Genomic DNA, 8,951 nt, shown 5'->3' with positions numbered 1-8,951 from the left:
CTATATTCTTTTCAATCCATAGTTTAGCCTGTCAGATTTTGGGCCAATCAATACTATCAGCCCATTTTCACACATAGGACTTGGAGAACATGACTGGGGGTTAGCCGGCGTGGGTGCGTACTTTCATCGAATCGGGAGACCTCGGGTTTTTGGGTGTTATGATAGGGGGACACTAGACCCAGCTCTTTTCACAAATGCACACGTCTCCACCACACAGTCGACCTACCAACCATGACATATGGACACTTAGGGGTGAGATGAGTGTGTTCGCTTCTAGTGGAATGACTGATCCACCTACTGCCGATCCCCTTCTTGGGAGAGGACAACGCGGGCCTAGACCTCCACCATGTGGGACAGGTGGATGTCTGGACGTAGCACCTCCTAGGCGACAACCTGGACCACGTGGTGGTAGGCACGGATGTGGACAATAGTGTAGTTTTATTTTATTATCATGCTTGCAGTGGACAAAATGTTTACTCTATTACGTTTACTTTGTTATGTTAAAGTTATTGTAGGTTAATTTTATTATGCTTATCATGGACAACATTTAGTTAAATCTATATAGTAAAGTTCAATTATGTTTTCCAAATTCAAATGACCAAACATAATGAAATACATTGAACGACGTTGAATACAAATACAAGTAAACTATGTTTAGAATATGAAATATATTGAAAGGAAATTAGAACTATATCTAATGCCGACTCAAAGTGGTTGCACCACTATCAAGTGCAGTACAAGTTCTCTACGTGTGGCCGACTTGACGACACAATCTACACCTCTTCTCTCCACTATTCTCAACATTGTCCATATTATTACAGATCCTGGTGCTAACAGACCAACCTCTCTTTACTCTCATTAACCTAAGATTGGACTAGATACGGGCCCGTCATATGATGGCCAGTCACTGTCGTGACCTATTGGTCTAAACTCTACTTTGTAAACACTGAAGACGGTCTCCATGCGATACATGGGATGGACAAACCGCCTCCAATCAAGTCGTGCATAAGAGCATTATACTAGAACATGATGGCATAGAATATGAAGAGCTTAAAAGTACCAACAGTTTAACTTACCCTCATCAAGAAGTACTTGATAATTCTGTTGCTTGGACCTGGGCACTGCTGCTAATTCCTCAATCGTGAAGGTGAACCTCGACCGATCATGCAAACTGATAAACATTCATTGTATTCACGTGCTTTGAGTTGAACTCGATGGCCTTCATTAACATCTGTGAGAATTCAACACCCACATGAAGCTGTGCTTAAGCCTCTGAACCCTTTGTCACAAAAAGTTCACCCAAATGGAAATAGGTCAATTTGACAAGAGCGGTGAAGTGCAAATTACAAGTAGCCTTCATGATAGCGTTGATGCACTCAGAGATGTTTGTGTCATGTGCCCAAACCAACAACCCTCATTTGCATACTGCGTCCATGATGAACGTGTCATTTCTTTAAGCCATTTGTGATTGCGACATTCTTTCCCTTCAGACGACCAAAATAATGGGCGAACTCCTTTTGCAACTTTGAATATGCTACGTTAACAAGCACCTTCTTCAAGTACTTGTTCTTGAAGTGTGTCATGAAGTTAGCAGGAATATGTCTTGTACAAAATTCCTGGAAGGCATGCGGTGGTTTCCATCCACTTCCATCTGCATTCAACGCAGCATCAATCAATTTGTGCCTGTCTGAAATCAGCAACACGCCTAGTTGGGGTGTCACATACTGCCTCAGATACAAAAGAAAAAATGACCAAGCCTCTTTTGTCTCACCCTTGACTACGGAAAATGCAATAGGTAATATGTTTGAATTGCCATCTTGAGCAATAGCCATGAGCAAAGTGCCTCCGTATTTACCATACAAGTGGGTGCCATTAAGAAAAATAAGTGATTTGTAGTGCTTGAAAGTCTCAACACACAGAAGAAAAATTAAGAACACCCGATGCAACATGACACCATTGACTGAAGCAGGCCAAGGTTGTGTTACAAGTTGGACCCAAGTACCTAAATAACCCCAGATGTTATGACATATATGAGGTGACTTAATTAAGCATATATAACTAAAGGCAATGTAATGAATCTTACCAGGTAACTACTGTAATACCCTAACTATAAAAAAGTTACGCTTCCAGCTGCATCACTCTGATTGCTCAGATATTACGACGACTTTTATATTATTTAATACTAAAATATGAGCCTGTTTAAAACTTTAAACTGCAATATCGCTCTAAAATACTTTTGTTAGGTAACGTACATCCATACATACCATACAACTTACAAAACTCACAAAGAGTACATACATATGTATATATATGAAATAGTGTTACAAGTATTAACTAATACAATTCCTATCCCTCTTACAGAATGTATAAAGATAAAGGCGAGGGAACAATAAATAATAACTAAAACAATACAAAACATCACAACAACAACTAGATAAACTCTTCGTAACTTCTGCGTCCATATCCTGAAAAGGAAAATTTGTAGGGATGTGAGAACATCATTCTCGAAATGATTCTCAGTAGAGGGTTTTTGAGAATTACTATATTAGGATACGTGAAGGTAAAACCGTTCTAGTGATTAATAACTGCCTTATACATCTTTTCAAAAGAACAACAGTTTATTATAAAAGAAAAATCTGAAATCTTTTCTGAAAAGCCTTTCAAAAGGTTTATCTATGCTGAACCAAATTAGTTTTTCGTACTTTTCAAAACCAGAAACATCAACTAGGCATGGCCTTCGGCCCACCTCAGGATCAACCATGGCTCTAGGCCCAAACAACCCAAACAACAACCAATCACCACAGTCCAACAGAGTCTCAGTCGCAAACACAAATAGGAAAGTTCAAGCACAAACAAACAGTTACTTCAAGAAGAACAATTAGCAGTTAATCACAAGTAATCACAAAAGCAAATCAAGTACAATATGCACACCCAAACAATGTCACATAGATGCATATGATGAATGCGTGTCCTAGTGGCTGATGATATCAACTGTCAGTTATAAAGCCAACCCGACAAGTCCTGGTAGCTAACCATTGGACTGTCCCTCTGTCGTGCATCCCCAACTCGAGTTATTCATAATCATAATCATAATTCACATCCAACACCCTCACTGGTGTATATTCACGGGAGCAAGCTCATCCGGAACTTTCACAGTGTCCGGCCACACTTACGACATAGGGTCAGCAGAGTATCGAGTCTCAACCTGGAGCATGTGGTGGCTAACCACTGCTTCTATCCAGGGAAACTCGCATAAGATAATTGGAAGTGCAACAATCTCTTTATCAACTCAATAACCATTCATATTCATACTCAGTCATCCGGCTCATAACATATTCCACAACCAGCCATGATTCATTATCATATACAACCATTCGGGCTCATAACATATTCCACAAATAGCCATGATTCATTATCATATACAGCCATTCTGGCTCATAACATATTTCATAAACAGTCATAATTTATTATCATATACATCCATTTTGGCTCATGACATAATAGCACTTCCACCATCCAACATCATCAAATTCATAAAATCATCATTCAAGCTATAAATCACTTTTTCTCAATTCACTTCCCTTTGAAATCAAAAATCAATTCTTTTCAGCCTTGTCTTTAAAGTTTCCATTCCTCAAATCATCTCAGGCTCATAAGCCACTTTTACTCAAAGTAGGTTTCCATTTTAAAAACAAAGCCACCATCGGCATCCTCTTTCCAAAACTTCCAAAACCATGGCAAATTAAAGATCTCTTTTGAAATATTCAAAATCATCCATCTAACAACGGAATTTTATAACAAAAGTTCCTTGGCAGAGTCTCAAGTCTTTAGGGGAGAATAACGTAACTCATTTCCTCAAATTCGTTCAAAATCTTTAAAACCTGGCTTCCTGATTTGAGTAAAAAAATAGAAGCAAAGCCAAATCGAGTCGTGTAATCAATTACTCCTTTCAAAACCATTTCCTTTACTTAAACAAAACTAGCTTCAATTCCATGATTAAATTTGAAGCATTTCAAACTGCTCAAAAATTATTTTAGTCTTGCAAAAATTCATAATTCAAGGAGTACTTAAAACTTTTTCCTAAAACTTTGTAAAATTAGACTTATCAATAAACTTTCAAGTCTTTTCGAAGTCATTAAAACTTCTCCAAGTAAAATCCTTTAATCAAACTAAAGAAGAACATAAACCCTTTTCACATTTAAAACAGCCTTAAGACATAAGTTTCATCTAAATAACTTGCTCCCAAAAGAGATACAATATTTTTCTTAAGAAGCAAGACTAAATCATAATTTCCTTTTTAATAATTCATTTCGAAAGCATAAGTTATCCCTTTCTTAAATAATCCAAGTAAAATAGTAGAAGCTTTAACTCATAATTTTTCAAATAATATCTCAATAAAGTCCCAGATTCTATCGGAATTTCGACAGCACCTCCCCTAAAACTTGGACTCTGCCACCCTTTCCGGGTCCCATCCAAACCAATTCGCAACCCCTTCCACAGGTTCAAAACCAAATCAATATCAAATAAGACCAATTCCAAAAATTCATATCATTCCCATCTTTCAAGAAAACAAATTCGGACTCAATTCATTTACAACAAATTAAACTTGATTTCAACAACTTTTAAGAACACAATTTTAAAGAAGCACTTCAATAACAGTCTACTTTACAAAACCGAATAATAATCCAGTCACACAAGCATTCATATTCATCCAAGACAACCAACATCACATAAGACTTATACAATCACTCAAGGCTACAATCTTACCACATAATATCCATATATAATAATTCCAGTATATAAAATATGCTTTTTCTGAAAAGGCCCCTACCTCAACTCGTCGAAACCATAACCCAAACGCGTCACAGGAACATTCTCTCACAACCCAAAATCACTGGCAACTTCACAGCACAGCCCCACACACTTTTGCAGCAGCATAAACAGCTCTAAATCACAACAAGCAACCTCGGTTACTAAATCCTAAGAATATTAATATCGTAAAGGCTTTAATACACGTATAGAACACTAACGCGAGGATTTTCGAAACATAAATACCTACTAAAATGATAAAATGAGGCAGCGGCAAACTTCGAGCATGAAATGCAAGCACGAATACACAATCCTATGATGGACAACATCGCAATGTCTCAGCATAAGTTTACAGGATAAAAGGTCTTTTGACTCAGAAATGCTTACCAAAACAGTGGACTCGGTGGCTGTTTCTGGCGACAGAGGCGGCGGAAGCAAGGTGCAGCGACACCCAATGGCTCTACCTCCCTCCACGTGACCCAGGCGGCGGCTGCAGGAACATCCAGTGACTACAGTATTTCCAGAATTCAAAAAAGACCATGGATAATAACAAGACCCTTACCAACAGTGGTTTTTCAGCGACACAGCGACATTCTCCAGCGGTAGAGGCGGTGCAGCAGCTCAAAATGCAAGTAGCAGCGGTGGCCTGAACCCCTTTCTCTCCTTCAGTCGCATTCTGTCTCATCGCTCCTCTTCCTCTCGTGTGCAGTGGTAGTATCATCGGCCAAGGTTCGGTGGTGGAGACACCCTCAACCGCGGTGAAACGCGGTGGCTATGGGAGCTCGGCGACGGTAGTAGGGCGTGGCGTAGGCGGCGGGACAACTCCATTGCGACCTCTGTCTCTCCCTCATGCGCCATCCCCTCTTCGCATCAGGTCCTCCACTGTGAGCCTCTTCCTTTTCTCGTGCAACGATGGCATCGGTGGCATTGGCTTCGCGGCAAATACGACGGCGAGAACAGTTGCAACAGGGGCAACGGGATTCACGGCAAGAATGACGGCGCGAGGCAACGACGGTTCACGAGGAGGGCGCGAGGACCTCCCTCCTCCGGTGCTCTCCTTCTCTCTCGGATTCCCTCTTCTCTTCTCTGATCCCTTTTTCCTCCTAACCCTTTCTTTCTTCGTTTTTTTCTGATGGCAGCTGCTGCTGCTGCGTGGGTTTGAGCGTGGCTAGGGTTTGGTGCGTGTATGTGTGTGTTGGGTTAGGTTTAGGGTTAGGATTAGGGGTAGTTTTGTAATTTCAAATAAAAATAGGGATAGTATAGTAATTAGAAATAAATTTTAATCCAATAATAATAATGTATAAAAATATTATTTGTTCATCAATTTTACAAATGAATTTCAATAAAATGTTCAAATCTAAAAATTAGAAATAATATAATTAATTTCTTTATTTTCCAAAACAGTAGTATTAATATTTTAAAATATTAATTATTTAGTCCAATTCATATAAAATTCTTGTTATTTCATAACTACCGACTTTATAATTTAAATATAGAAAATAATCCAATAATTATAAAATTGGATAATAAATTTTAATTTATTTCAAATTCAACTAATCAAAACTTGCTTTAATTATCTTTAATAAAATAATTTCTAAAATTAAGATTGTAAATAACTATATGATTTGAGACTTGATCATAATAAGACTTTTCAAAAGTCTTGGGTCTTACATTCTACACACCTTATAAAAATTTTCGTCCTCGAAAATTAAAGTAATACATAAGACAATACATAGTCCTAGTACTTTTAAATACTTTTAGAAAAGTAAGAAATTTTAGCATATATGTATAAATGTTCAAATACCGAATAACCATAAGATTTAAATATAGGGATAAAGTATGGTGTAAAGTAGAAGATACCAGCTAGGCTCGATACAAAAGGTCATATAATCTCAAGACTTCATAAAAACTTGAGGTAAGAAAATAGGGTGCAAATCAAGATAGGCGTTCACAAAACAAAGCGGTAATTAATGTGACATAAAGGCTACCAAAACAGGTTGGTATTAAAACAACGGCTATAACGTCCTCTCATAGATCTCCTACCCACTTCAGAACTTCAGCCTTCCAACTCCATCAAACACTTTACAATCCCCATAGCCGATCATAATCCTAACACCCGCAAACCCGTTCGCAAGGAATAAAACACCCACAGCTCATAACGTTGTACACCTACCGCTTCACCTTCCATATACACATATCACGTCTTAAAGAACTAACGCATCGCATTACTATGTCTACAGGTCGCACGTGACATCAAAATAATTCTCGAGTCTACTCAGAAGGATACAAGATTTTAGAAAGGAGAGACAAATGTCAAGGATAATACTCATAGATTTGAGAGAATGTATCCAATTCCAGGTAAACAAAGATGCTCAAGCAATAAAGTTTGCTAGAAATAAACCAATTGACAACTTCAAAGATAACCCTTGGATCAAAGAAATTTAATAAGATCAATAAGAAGAAAATCAGCGCATTAGTTTAAACAAATTCAAGCTGAGTCGAAGAAGTATAAGGTTTACAGAAAAGAATATCTCAAACCCAAGATAAAGCTCACAGAACTCAAGAGCACGATTAAAATACTTCTGAATACATTGTTCATAAAAGAATCGAAAACTTGTGGAAAAATTACTTTGCAGTCTAAAAGAAAAGTTAAGCAACAAACATTCTTCAAGGGAGTAACAAAAGCATAAACATGGCTTTGCTTTAATACAATTTCATGTTGAAGTAGATTATGTAGAGTTTTAAAAATAAAATTCACACATGTTTGGCTAAGAGCTAAAATATTTTCCCAAATATTTTATAAAGATAGTTAGGTGCACAACTTAACCAAAAGTAATTCATAAAACTCGGAAGAGAATCAAATGCTTGTTCAAAAATTTTCAAAGTTCATATTCAAACAAGCGTATATATAAAAATTATAGCAAGGATGAAAGAAGAAGTTAAACATTATTTAGAAAAGAAAATCTAAGGTAAAAATTTGATTATAAGTTGGTACAGGAAATAAGTAGTGCGTTACAAACGGACAAGTTTCTACTAAATAAGGAAGCTTCTCAAAACTTCATTTAAATAGCGCATACCGAATTTAAAATAGCTTTGTCAAAATTGAAGAATGGTTTCATTTACAATCAAGCAACAAAAAAATTTGACTTACAATATCCTTAAAGAGGAATCAAAACGTCTAAAAAAATTCAAAACAGAACTCCGAGAGTATACTTGAAATCACCACCTCACAAGAACATTCAAAAAGATTAGGACGTATTAAAAGAGAATCAACTCATCGATAGCAATTCTCGAGAAAGAATCTTTGACTAAGAACTCCGGCAAAAACAATAAGAGGATAAAAGATGCACGAAATTGAAACAAATCAAAGTGACTTATATAAGGATGAGGTTCACAAGAGAAGGGGAGCTGAGATTAACGGTAGTGAGAATAATTAAAAACAAGATCAATTATGACATTCATGGAGATGAAAAGCTTAAGAGAGAATGAGTCCGTTCATAAGAAGAAAGATATGAGTCCAACATTTTCAAGAGAACAACAATGGCATAAACAATGTAGTATGCTAAACCAAACTCAAATCAAAATCAAATTGGGTGAAGTTTATCAAACGAGAATCAACCAGAATAAAAGCGAAAAATCTTTTCTTTCCAGAATTTTGAAAAATACTTAAATACATAATCAAATAAGGATATGCATTGGAACTGTAGTAAAATTATTAGAAAGCCAAATTGTATTTAAAGTAAGTGTAGTTTTGTAAACCAGTAAAAGTACAGGTGAGGTATTAGAAATAAATAGTTTTCAAATTGCATAAGAAATTTTCAAAGCTTTATATAGATGAATGTATATTGAATCAAAAGCAACTTTATAAAAACTCGAAAAGTGATTGTAAACATAGACAAATAAGAGAAGATTATGAATCATAATTGTAAATCATGTTGCTTGTATGCGAAGTTTGTATTCGTAGGTTTTGATGAATGACAAACCAACAAACGACATGAAAAGACAAACCATCAAACAACTTGAATGAACAAGCATGTTGAAAGATCAACCAACATTCAACGTTGAGGAATGAAGAGTTGAAAGCAACACAACAACAACAAGAAACTCAAGTCCACAACATTTGAAGACAAGTATAGTGTCTT

At 36.6% G+C, this 8,951-nt stretch overlaps 1 long non-coding RNA gene across 3 annotated transcripts; it reads right to left on the bottom strand.

Moving 5' to 3' along the window:
• Positions 1–797: 797 nt before the first annotated feature.
• LOC130973687 (uncharacterized) lies at positions 798–5,971 on the bottom strand. Of its 3 annotated transcripts, XR_009084237.1 has the most exons (6): positions 5,372–5,971; positions 5,197–5,299; positions 5,056–5,122; positions 4,832–4,946; positions 1,772–2,465; positions 798–1,651 (listed from the first exon to the last, which is right to left on the bottom strand). It is a non-coding gene; the product is annotated as an uncharacterized LOC130973687 (long non-coding RNA). The 3 variants fall into 3 exon arrangements; XR_009084236.1 differs by having other exon boundaries at positions 798–2,465; XR_009084238.1 differs by having other exon boundaries at positions 798–2,465; positions 5,060–5,122.
• Between the last annotated feature and the right edge of the window lie 2,980 nt (positions 5,972–8,951).

This window comes from Arachis stenosperma, chromosome 4 (assembly GCF_014773155.1).
Source record: "Arachis stenosperma cultivar V10309 chromosome 4, arast.V10309.gnm1.PFL2, whole genome shotgun sequence".
Lineage (NCBI taxonomy): Eukaryota > Viridiplantae > Streptophyta > Magnoliopsida > Fabales > Fabaceae > Arachis > Arachis stenosperma.
The sequence above is the reverse complement of the archived record's forward strand: the minus strand, read 5'-3'. Positions and strand labels throughout refer to the sequence as shown.